Here is a 13,135-nt window from a genome sequence, read left to right on the forward strand (position 1 = left end):
AGTGCCCATGAAGCCCTTTTGTCCTGCTCCCTTGCTCTGCACTTAGGTAGCTGCTAAGTGGATTGGTTCCTGAGAATCTGCATTTAGGAAGCTCTGGGCTATACAGGCATCATCACAGGGTGCAGACAGGTGAGATGTTCAGACCTTAGAGGAGCTATGGCAGGGAGAGTGGCTTCCACCCTGAAGCCACCCCATACCTGGAGGAGCTGCAGGGCCCTGCTCTGCTAAACGGCCTTTGAGGCGGGTGGGGCTGGTTCCCAACTGGGCAGCTCTTGAGAAGCACACAAGGCCAGTTTGTGTACCCATTGTCTGCTCTGTGTCTCTGTTGGTCCCTCTGTCTCTTCCTTTTCACATTTCTACACATATACTGGTGTTTGCGTTCCACAAGGCAAATGTCCACTCTTCACCTTGCAGACACGTAGCCGTTCATATCCTCCTCAGATATTTTTAAACTCAGTGCTGGCTCATTGGCAACATGTCCTTAGCCTTGCCTCCCTGCAATTCATCCTCCCAGAGCTTCCGGCTGATCCACAGCACACATGCTGAGCCCCGATCCTCCACCCGATGCTCCCCCATCCTTCACTGGCTCTTGCTGTCCTACAGCAGAGGTAGCAAATTTTTAGTGCCTAGGCTACCCTGCTCCACCCCTGCAGTCACAAGGGACATTGCTAACTGATCCTGTCACCTCTTTGCCCTGATGCCACCTCGGAATCCTTCGTAACACATGCCCTGAAATTAGCACACTATCAATGAAGTGAAGATGACTTATGAAATACAACCTACAGGTTTTACTTCCTATGCTTCAAGGTGGAACTCAGCCTCTGGAGAGTGGCATTCCAGGCTTTTCCTGACTCCTCCAGCCATTTCCCTTCTGCCCTCTGCAAGCTCTCTAGTCCCCATTCCATGCCTTTGCTCCTTCTTTTCCATCTGTCTAGAATGTTCTTCATCCCCTGTCTCCTGGCAAACACTTCCTCATGCTTTAAGAACTCTGTGAAGCCTCCTCCCCTCCCCCAGCACTCATGTGCTCACTCTGCCCCTCTCTCTCTCTTTCTATACACACACACACCCACACACACACACACACATACACATACATAAATCTGTATACCTACATATGCACATATTACTGACTGTGAAACCCCAGGAAAGCTTACTAACAAGGTCACTGAGAGTAAGGATGCTGCCTCAGTGACCAGCAGCGACTCATATGTGCATGTGGAATCACAGTACAAAGAAAATGTAGGTTCTGTGCTCGCTAAATAGCACTGACCTTCATGGCGCTACAGGGTGGATGATGGGCTATTCACAACACAGATATGGGAAGGGGTCTTTCTTTACCTGCCCCAGTATAGAGAAAAGCTGTATGCATTCATTAACTGCAGCTTTCAAAGTACTGATCCTCTCCATACACTCTATGCTTTCTATCTTCCTTCAGTAAATTCCCCCCCACACACACTTTTTTTGGCCAATTTGTCTCTTGCCTGAAATCTTTTTCCCAATACAAACAAAGGGTTGAGGATTTCTGCGCTTCCTAGTAGCACTAATGCAGCCACAGCAACTTTCTGTAAGTGGTTTCATTGTATGTTTTTTCCATCCTGTTATTTTTAAGGTTTTATTTCCATTGTAATAAGAACACTTAACATGAGATCTCTTAACATGAAATCTACCCTCTTAATAAAATTTTAAGTGCATTATACAGCATTGTTAAGTGTAAGTGAAACGTCGCATAGCACATCTCTAAACTTTATTTATCTTGCATAACTGAAGCTTCATAGCCTTGAGCAGACTCCCCATTTCCTTCTCCCTCTGCCCCTAGCAGCAAGCATTCCACTCCATTGCTATGAGGCTGACTACGTTAGACCTCACACAAATGGGGGAGCATTTCTCCTCCTGCAACTGACTTATTTCACTCAGTGCAGTGTCCTCCAGGGTCATCCACATGGCAAGATATAATTATCTATGAATTTGAACAGGATCCCACTGCATCTGTACACCACATCTTCTGTAAACACTCACTGATCAGTGGACCGTAGGCTGTCTCCCTGCTTTTGAAACTGTGATAATGCTGCAATGACTAAAAGTGTGACGCTATTCCTGCCAGATCCTAATTTCCATTCTTTCAGATGAATACTCAGATGTCTTCTTTGTTTTAAGGGTGTATATTTTTATTTCGTTTGTTAGTCCAAGTGAGTGTCTGGCAAGGCTCTATCACTTCAGTCACAAGAAGCCGAGACTTGCCCCTCATCTCTGATTTTCACAGGTTTTGTCTCACCTCTCAGCCTCCTGCCTCCTGTGGATTGGGATGCCACATCTGCCATAACAAGGACTGCTGTGGGCTAGAAATCCTCAATGTCCTGTTTCTTTTCCATCCCTGTGACATTATAAATTATATATTTGGTCTTTGACCACAACTCCTAAAACATTTAGAATCACCAAAGTGATGCCTATTTGTATGCCAGTGAGAAAACTGATGGCTGGTAACCCCTAGGTAGCTTTAGGATGGGGGCTGGTCACCAGAAAGACCAAGGCAGGGTTAGAGGATTGGGACTTTCGGCCTCATCTCCCAACCTTCATGGAGGGAAGAGGGGCTGCAGGTTAATCACCAGCAGCCAGTACTTTACACCATCAAGCTTGTGTGATGAGGCCTCCATAAAAACCCAAAGGGGACTGGGTTGGGAGAGTTTCTGGGGGACTAAACATGTGAAGATGATCCACCCCTTTCCATACCTCTCCCCTGCTTATCCATAAGAGTAACTCCTCATCCGTTCTAAGTTTATCCTGAGATTGCAGCAATTCAGTCATCTTCGGGCTTCACTTTTATTTTTGTTCTCTTGCTATTTCTATGACATTTGCAATGACTTCCTCCACTGAAGTTTTGAATCCCTCAAAGTCATCCATGAGGTTTGGAATCAACTTCTTCCAAGGACACCTTTTCATCTGTGTGCTTGGTTATATCCTTGATAAGAAACAAACAAGTTTAAGTAAGCATTCTCCTGAGCTCCGCAAGCCATTCAAGCAAATTAACTGAAGCCAAGGAGGGATTGTGAGATCTTTCATTTATACCTGTTTGGTCAAAAGCACAAGTGAAGCAGCCTGGGTTTGTGATTGGCATAAGAAGTGGAGCACAGTCTTGGTGAAAGAGCCCTCAAGCTGTAAGATCTGACCCCCATCTTCATGTAGAAAGTGTCAGAACTGAGATGACTGAGAGGACACCCGGGGCGGGGTGGGGAGTCCACTACAAAATTGATGGCTTGCTTTGTGGGAGCGAAAACTCCCCACACATTTGGTCTTGAGAGCCTTCTGCACTGGTTGTTGCGGTGAGCAAAGATGATCAGTGCTCTTTCCACTCAGCCCCAGGATGCTGAATGACATTCACAGCACTTTCAGCGTCCTGGGGCACGGGCGGGTCTACTATCACTGTGTAGCCTGCGCTGAAGTCCACACCTTCCTACTGGTTTTTCCTTTGTGGTGTCCCAGTCATTCATGCTGGAGAACGTTCCTGCTTACCTTGCAGACACGCTCCGAACCTGCAGACTTCACAAGCTGTCTTGGGTATAAATGTGCATGAGTTTCCTCTTTGACTTCACAAACCTCAGCATCTTTTCCCTGGGCCCCCAACCAAAACTCATCCTGTGACAGGGACGCAAACACACATCAAGGCACGTGCCCAGACACATGAGATGGCCAGAGTATTTTCCACCCGAGCTTCGTGCCTGCGTGACAATGATCAGACTGAGATAGTTTATCTTAGTAGTTAAGCATAAATATTGGTGGGATAGAAGGCCACCGATTCAGGGAAGATCTCAGCTCCTAGCTCCAGGAGGGAGAAGTGCCTGCAGAAGTTTTGCCTAATTCTGGTCCTGGTGACAAGAGGGAAGAGTGGGTCTAGGGGTCCTAGAGGGATCAGACAAGAGGCTTGGGCCTCATTTCCCTGGGGCCAGGGGCCCTGGGCTGCACTGGGCTCCTTCCGCCTCCTGAATGGGAATCCTCACCCTCAGCCTTAGACAGGAGCCCAGAGTAGTAAAGGAGGCCGCATGGCCAGATCTAGAACAAGAGTTCCCACAGAGACCCCTGCCCGCTGTGGGAAGCTGTGGGAAACAGCAGGCGTCACTGCGTGGGGCTTCTCCTAGGAGCTGGGGGCCCAAGCCACAGTATCCACAGGACTCTGCTGCTTGCTCCAGTGGCAGAAGGAGGTGACCCTCAGTTCTAAAAGATGGGGCTGGCTGAGTGAGTGCTGAGTGCATCAGACCCTTCAGAAGCACCCAGGCCGCCTCTGCAGGCACAGAGCCTGACACAGGAAGGGCGCGAGCACCGGGCAGGTAATGGTTACCAATCCCTGCTTCCGGCATCTGAGGCGCCTGTGCTGTCTCCTCTGCTGACACTCGCCTGCGCATCATCTCAAGGAAAGACACACACGAACTCACAATAATCAAATAACGAAATGGGCCCGCAGTGCCTGTTCACTCGTTGTTGAAATTTTACTACTTTCCTCAGGTTAGAAAACACTTCACCGTGTGTTCCAAGGACCGCCTGTGTTATTTGCTGCGTTTCATGGTTGTTTTCTTTTAGATGCATTTATCATTTTAATGAGAGTAGAACAATAAACATCCTGAAATTTTAGAGAATTCTATTAAAAGCAGTATCGCCTTTTTCTGTTTCGCTTGCTGTCTCCACCTCCCCTCCTTCTCCTTCCTTCTCCACTTGAAGAGAGTTCTTTTTATCTTCTTCCATCTCAGCTACTCAGTCCGGAGCCGGTGCAGCTGCTGCCCGGGGCACACTCAGAGCAGGCTCCTGGGGGCCGGCAGCCAGAGCAGCGCCGCTGGGGCGGGATGGGTGCGTGGGTTGCGGAGGAGCCAGGAGAGCGGAGGGCAGGCCGCACAGCCCCGCGACCCGGCAGCCCAGCCCGGCGGGCGAACCGCAGCTCTGAGAGCCACCGCCTGAGGGAGCCGCCGCCTGGGGAGCCACCGCCAGGGGGAGCCACCGCCGCTGAGAGCCGCCGCCTGGGGGAGCCGCCACCGCCTGAGGGAGCCGCCGCCGCTGGGAGCCACCCGGGAGCAACAGCGGCGCTGGAACCCGCCAGGCCCATTGCACCCCGTGGCGGCTCTGTGGGTGCCGTAGACCCGGGAGGGGTGGAGGGAGCCCGCAGCGCTGGCGGGACCGCGAGGATTTGCTGGCTCTGTCTGAGCTGCGGGGTCTCGGCGCGGGGCAGGAGCAGGTAGGGAAAGCTGGGGCCGCAGCGAGCACGGACGGGCTCACTGGGTGCTGGCTCTCGGCCTCCCTCAGAGACCTCGGGGCCGGGCAGTGCGGCGGTGGAGGGCGCGGGGTCTGACCCGGTGGCTGCAGCAGCAGGTCTATCGACCCCGGCCCGGCCGAGCCGCCTGAGGCCCGCAGCGTCCTCCATCTCCACTGTGGTGGCATCCGCTTCCGTGACTGTCACTGTGCACCCTCCGCCTGTCGCCGGGACTGAGCAGGACCCCCAAGCGGGAGGGCTGTCCTGGGCCTGACCACGGGCGGCTCGTGGGTCCTCACGTGCCTTTGCAGACCCACGGTGAGAGGAGGGATTGGAAGGCGGACGTCGCAGAGCGGCGGGATGTCCCGTCGGGACAAGGCGGACGTCGCAGAGCGGCGGGATGTCCCGTCGGGACAAGGCGGAGGTGGCAGAGCGGCAGGATGTCCCGTCGGGACAAGGCGGACGTCGCAGAACAGAGGGATGTCCCGTCGGGACAAGGCGGACGTCGCAGAGCGGCGGGATGTCCCGTCGGGACAAGGCGGAGGTGGCAGAGCGGCGGGATGTCCCGTCGGGACAAGGCGGACGTCGCAGAGCGGCGGGATGTCCCGTCGGGACAAGGCGGACGTCGCAGAGCGGCGGGATGTCCTGTCGGGACAAGGCGGAGGTGGCAGAGCGGCGGGATGTCCCGTCGGGACAAGGCGGAGGTGGCAGAGCGGCAGGATGTCCCATCGGGACAAGGCGGACGTCGCAGAACAGAGGGATGTCCCGTCGGGACAAGGCGGACGTCGCAGAGTGGCGGGATGTCCCGTCGGGACAAGGCGGACGTCGCAGAGCGGCAGGATGTCCCGTCGGGACAAGGCGGAGGTGGCAGAGCGGCGGGATGTCCCGTCGGGACAAGGCGGACGTCGCAGAGTTGCAGGATGTCCCGTCAGGACAGGCCCTGGGGCAGCGGCTCCGCTGAGGGACTAAGATCCGGAGCAGGCCGGGCGGCGGCTCACGCCTGAATCCCGCACTTGGGGAGGCGGAGGCGGGTGGATCACCTGACATCACGGGCTGAGACCAGCCTGGCCCACACGGTGAACCCGTCTCTACTAAAGACACAAAGGTTCGCGGGCGCGGTGGCGGGCGCCTGCAATCGCAGCTACTCCGGAGGCCAAGGCACCAGGGTCTCTTGAACCCGGGATGGGGCGGCTGCATGAGCCGAGATGGCACCACTGCACTCCAGCCTGGGCAACAAGAGCGAGACTCCATCTAAAAAAAGCAAAAGAGGACAAAGATCGGAAGCCCCTGCGCCCACATCTTTCCAGAACTTCTCGGCGAGAACTGCTGGCAGTTCCGGAAAGACGCCCCGAGCCAGGGCAGCAGCGCGTGGTTGCGGTGAGTGACTGTGTCATTTCCTTAAACATGTCTGTCAGTATTTAAGAGGTGTGCATGCGTGTGACACAGGACGGAAGGACGTAAAGTACAACGATCTGGGGCTTCTCCACCCCTGCCCCGGAGTGTGGACGCTGCAGTGCGGCCTTTCCTTGTCTGTGCTTTGGTCTCTGGGCCACAACCGAGCTCCAGCTTCGCTCAGTCCTACATGTCAGCAGACGTTCCGTTTATCCCAGTGGCTTCTCTAGGTGCGGTTGTGTGGTGTTCTCCAGTGGCCGTGCGTGTGAACACGTGTGATTTCCCAGTGAGCTCTACTGTGCTTTGTTTGCATTACCTGTTTTGTTTCGTTTCTCCTCGTTGTTTGTAACCCTTAGTAGGCTCTGACCTAGTCAGATTGGAAGAAGCATAAGCATCTTCTATTGCTTTGTGCTGGGTGAGGGTGAGGGCTGGCCGTGAACTTCCCCCTAATCCTTTCCAATGAGCCCAGGAAAGGCCCGGCTGGCCTCGTGTCCACAGCATCTCTTACTATCATTGCTTGTCATCCACACTCCAACTTGTGCTGCAGAGGAAACAAGTTCCTTCTCACGGAGCATCATAATGAACACCGAAACTTCAGGGTGTGGAGCTAACATCTGTTCAGCATCGCGGCTCTTAAAGAATTGGGTAACATGCCTAATGGTTAGACTTGGCTGGGCCATGAGAGTATAGTCTAAAAAGCATGTAATATTGTGTCCCTCTCACAACCAACACACACATGACCCGTCCCCCAACACCCCCAAATTTAAGAGTAGATTGCAAATCTTTTGGAGACCATGGCCCAGGTATAAAAACCTGTTCCGTTTTTCTGGGATTTAAACTCCATCTTAGTGAATGGAACGGCTCACGGGGACTTTCTGGATCTCTTTACATTTTCTTTAAAAGTAAATGGTGGGCATGCATTGCGGTGATGCAGAGGAGGCATTCTGTGACATACGACCTCGAGAAGGATTCTCCTCAAGGCATCAGTGTTGGAATGCACACTTCCTAAATGAACCATCATTGTCTCAGTCCTCCCCATCAACAGCGCTCTTTCAGTGTGATGTGGAAAAGCAGGAGGGTGGCATATACCCCACCGAAGGATGTAGGCGGAGGCAGATCTCTCAACCAGGCATATTTTCAAAAAGTTGCTTCTATACTGCTCTTCTTTTGCTGTGAGATGTGGGCTCCCTCAACCTCTTAGCCAGAGACCAACACATGTCAGGGAAGCACCCAGTGTCTGGCTCCCCATCCAAATCAACACCAGCACCTTGTTGCAGACAAGAAGTCAGAGGAAAGGGCAGAGTCCCGGCAGGGCTGAAGCCTAAGCTCCTGTGTGGCACTCACAAGTGGCAGTTCCTGTTACTCTCTCTAAAATTATGTGGGAAATCTTAAGGAAAAGCAATGGGCCTCCAGGAATACCTACGTCATAGTGACCTCTGCCCAGAAAATGTATGTCCTGTGTCAAAAAGACATGATGCAGAATTCTGAAGTCGACTTCCCTCTGGCTCCTGGTATGCCCTTGCTCCTTTTCTGAGCCCAGCTCGTGGTACACCAGAGCCTTTGTGGTCCCCTGATTTCTGCAAGGTGTGGAATTTTCTCCAATAGTCACATTGACAAACGGAGAACTGGGGGCTGACAGGTAATTATAATGAAGAATCTACAACAACTAACAGGCAAAACAGCCACTTAGCATCAAAATGGCAGTATCAAATTCACACATAACAATAGTAACCCTAAATATAAATGGACTAAATGCACCAATCAAAAGACACAGACTGGCAAATTGGATAAAAAGCCAAAACCCATCAGTGTGCTGTATTCAGGAAACCCATCTCACATGCAAAGATACACAAAGGCTCAAAATAGAGGGATGGAGGAAGATTTACCAAGCAAATGGAGAGCAAAAAAAAAACAAGAGTTGCAATTCTCATCTCTGATAAAATAGACTTTAAAGCAACAAAGATCAAAAGAGACAAAGAAGGCCATTACATAATGGTAAAAGGATCGATACAACAAGAAGAGCTAACGATCCTGAACATATATGGACCCAATGCAGGAGCACCCAGATACATAAGGCAAGTTCTTAATGACTTACAAAGAGACTTAGACTCCTACACAATAATAGTGGGAGACTTTAACACTCCACTGTCAATATTAGACAGATCAACCAGACAGAAAATCAACAAGGATATCCAGGGCTTGAACTCAGACCTGGAGCAAGCAAACCTGATAGACATTTACAGAACACTCCACCCCAAATCCACAGAATATACATTCTTCTCAGCACCACATCACACCTACTCTAAAATTGACCACATAATTGGAAGTAAAGCACTGCTCAACAAATGCAAAACAACTGAAATCATAACAAACAGCCTCTCAGACCATAGTGCAATCAAGTTAGAACTCAGAATACAGAAACCAACCCAGAACCGCACAGCTTCATGGAAACTGAACAACTGGCTCTTGAATGTTGACTGGGTAAACAATGAAATGAAGACAGAAATAAAGAAGTTCTTCGAAACCAATGAGAACGAAGACACAACATGCCAGAACCTCTGGGACACATTTAAAGCAGTCTCTAGAGGAAAGTATATAGCAATAAGTGCCCATATGAGGAGAATGGAGAGGTCCAAAATTGACACCCTATCGTCAAAATTGAAAGAGCTAGAGGAGCAAGATCAAACAAACTCAAAACCCAGCAGAAGACAAGAAATAACTAAGATCAGAGCTGAACTGAAGGAGATTGAGACACGAAAAACCCTTCAAAAAATCAATAAATCCAAGAGCTGGTTTTTTGAAAAGATCAACAAAATAGACAGACCACTAGCCAGATTGATTAAAAAGAAAAGAGAGAACAACCAAATAGATGCAATAAAAAATGATAAAGGGGAAATCACGACAGACTCCACAGAAATTCAAACCATCATCAGAGAATATTATAAACTCTATGCACATAAACTAGTAAACCTGGAAGAAATGGATAAGTTCCTGGACTCCTGTGTCCTCCCAAGCCTAAACCAGGAGGAAGCTGAAACTATGAATAGACCAATAACAAGGTCAGAAGTCAAGGCAGCAATTAAGAGCCTACCACTCAAAAAAAGCCCAGGTCCAGACGAATTCACAGCCGAATTCTACCAGACACACAAGGAGGAGCTGGTACCATTCCTTCTAAAACCATTTCAAACAATCCAAAAAGAGGGAAGCCTTCCCAAATCATTTTACGAGACCAACATCATCCTGATACCAAAACCCGGCAGAGACCCAACAAGAAAAGAAAACTTCAGGCCAATATCCATGATGAACATAGATGCAAAAATCTTCAATAAAATATTGGCAAGCCGATTGCAACAGCAAATCAAAAAACTTATTCATCATGATCAAGTAGGATTCATCCCGGGATGCAAGGCTGGTTCAACATACGCAAGTCTATCAACGTAATTCACCACATAAACAGAACCAAAAACAAAAACCACATGATTATCTCAATTGACGCAGAGAAGGCATTTGACAAAATTCAACAGCCCTTTATGCTAAAAACCCTCAATAAACTCGGTATTGGTGGAACGTATCTCAAAGTAATAAAAGCTATTTACGACAAACGAACAGCCAATATCATACTGAATGGGCAAAAACTGGAAGCATTCCGTTTAAAATCTGGCACTAGACAAGGATGCCTTCTCTTACCACTCCTATTCAATATAGTACTGGAATTTCTAGCCAGAGCAATCAGGCAAGAAAAAGAAATAAAGGGTATTCAAATAGGAAAGGTGGAAGCCAAATTGTCTCTATTTGCAGACGACATGATAGTATACCTAGAAGACCCCATCGCCTCAGCCCAAAAACTCCTGAAACTGATAAGCAACTTCAGCAAAGTCTCAGGATATAAAATCAATGTGCAAAAATCACAAGCATTCGTCTACACCAATAACAGACTTAAAGAAAGCCAAATCAAGAACGAACTGCCATTCACAATTGCTACAAAAAGAATAAAATACCTTGCAATACAACTCACAAGGAACGTAAGGGACCTCTTCAAGGAGAACTACAAACCACTGCTCAACGAAATCAGAGAGGACACAAACAGATGGAGAAACATTCCATGTTCATGGTTAGGAAGAATTAATATCGTGAAAATGGCTATACTGCCCAAAGTAATTTACAGAATCAACGCTATCCCCATCAAGCTACCATTGACTTTCTTTACAGAACTGGAAAAAACCACCATGAACTTCATATGGAACCAAAAGAGAGCCCGCATAGCCAAGTCAATTCTAAGCAAAAAGAACACAGCGGGGGGCATCACACTACCGGATTTCAAACTATACTACAACGCTACAGTAATCAAAACAGCATGGTACTGGTACCAAAACAGAGATATAGACCAATAGAACACAACAGAGACACCGGAGGCAACACCACATATCTACAACTATACAATCTTTGATAAACCTGACAAAAACAAGCAATGGGGAAAGGATTCCCTGTTTAACAAATGGTGTTGGGAAAACTGGCTAGCCATGTGCAGAAAGCAGAAACTGGACCCCTTCCTGACACCTTACACTAAAATTAACTTCAGATGGATTAAAGACTTAAACATAAGACCTGGCACCATAAAAACCCTAGAAGGAAATCTAGGCAAAACTATCCAGGACATAGGAGTAGGCAAGGACTTCATGAACAAAACACCAAAAGCATTGGCAACAAAAGCCAAAATAGACCAATGGGACCTAATGAAACTCCACAGCTTCTGCACAGCAAAAGAAACAGTCACTAGAGTGAATCGGCAACCAACCGAATGGGAAAAAATTTTTGCAGTTTACCCATCTGACAAAGGGCTGATATCCAGAATTTACAAAGAACTCAAACAGATTTACAGGAAAAAAACAAACAAGCCCATTCAAAAGTGGGCAAAGGATATGAACAGACACTTTATGAAAGAAGACATATATGAGGCCAACAATCATATGAAAAAATGCTCATCATCACTGGTCATCAGAGAGATGAAAATCAAAACCACACTGAGATACCATCTCACGCCAGTTAGAATGGGGATCATTAAAAAATCTGGAGACAACAGATGCTGGAGAGGATGTGGAGAAAAAGGAACACTTTTACACTGTTGGTGGGAGTGTAAATTAGTTCAACCATTGTGGAAGACAGTGTGGCGATTCCTCAAGGCCTTAGAAATAGAAATTCCATTTGTCCCAGCAATCCCATTACTGGGTATATATCCAAAAGACTATAAATCCTTCTACTATAAGGACACATGTACACAAATGTTCATTGCAGCACTGTTTACAATAGCAAAGACCTGGAATCAACCCAAATGCACATTGATAATAGACTGGATTGGAAAAATGTGGCACATATACACCATGGAATATTATGCAGCAATCAGAAATGATGAGTTTGTGTCATTTGTAGGGATATGGATGAATTTGGAGAACATCATCCTCAGCAAACTGACACAAGAACAGAAAATGAAACACCGCATATTCTCACTCATAGGCGGGTGATGAAAAATGAGAACACATGGACACAGAAAGGGGAGTACTAAACACTGGGGTCTATTGGGGGGAAAAGCGGAGGGCCAGTGGGAGGGGGAGGTGGGGAGGGATAGCCTGGGGAGAAATGCCAAATGTGGGTGAAGGGGAGAAGCAAAGCAAAGCACACTGCCATGTGCGTACCTACGCAAGTGTCTTGCATGCTCTGCTCATGTACCCCAAAACCTAAAATCCAATAAAAAATTAAAAGACAAAAAAAAGATATAACTTATATGAAAAGTTCATTACAATTACCTAATTTATTATTATTTAATAGTTTTTTTTTAACTGATGACTCTGGATTGAGCTGTTTTTATTAAATCAACAATATCAAGTGTCTTATTTATCAATAATCACTTGAAGAAAAATCATTGTTTCGGGTGGGTAGTTTATAACCCTTGTGCCAAACTTTGACATCTTATAGTAGCCAGCAGAGATAAATATAAACTACTTGACCAGAACATTTAAAAAATGAAGAAAGAAAAAAAAGTTGACTAATACATCTAAACAATAATGTATGCTGACAATTGTAAAGACATTTTGAATTTACTTTTTAACCCATCAGTTTAAAGCCAACTGATTGGTTAAAAGTCTACTTGTCATGTGAACTTGAGAAAGTATTCAGGAATAAGTTTCCAACTCTCTGAAAAAACATTTAACAACTTTTTTTGATAGCCAAATTAGAACCCTGTCATATTGTTGGTACTCAAACATTATATACATATGTCATATAAATACTTAGACATATGGACACACAGAAGTAGAACTTTGGGATTCATAAGATTTTTCATTTGCCAGTTTTTCTTCTCCACTTTAGACCATTAGTCTTTTGATTATTTGTTTCCCACTGTAAACAATTATCAATGAGAAAACTCCAAATTTGCATTTTTAAAGGGACAACTCTTAGGTGAAACAAGATGAAGGATTTACATTTTACTCAAGCCAAAAAAAAAAAAAATGCTCTAAA

The 13,135-nt window shown here is 47.5% G+C and overlaps 1 protein-coding gene across 2 annotated transcripts in view; it reads right to left on the reverse strand.

Annotated features, from left to right (window-relative positions):
• Positions 1-1,598: 1,598 nt before the first annotated feature.
• The window catches only part of LOC118142758 (POTE ankyrin domain family member A), a 62,941-nt gene continuing 51,404 nt past the window's right edge, over positions 1,599-13,135 (reverse strand). The window contains exons 15-16 of one of the 2 annotated variants that reach the window (XM_078352503.1): positions 2,728-2,956; positions 1,599-2,371 (exon numbers count right to left, since the gene is read on the reverse strand). The gene's annotated coding sequence lies outside the window, so the exon portion shown is untranslated. Of the gene's footprint in view, positions 2,957-13,135 lie in introns of both variants that reach the window. The other variant, XM_035290205.3, reaches the window with a different exon arrangement.

This window comes from Callithrix jacchus, chromosome 16, assembly GCF_049354715.1.
Source record: "Callithrix jacchus isolate 240 chromosome 16, calJac240_pri, whole genome shotgun sequence".
Classification (NCBI taxonomy): Eukaryota; Metazoa; Chordata; class Mammalia; order Primates; family Cebidae; genus Callithrix; species Callithrix jacchus.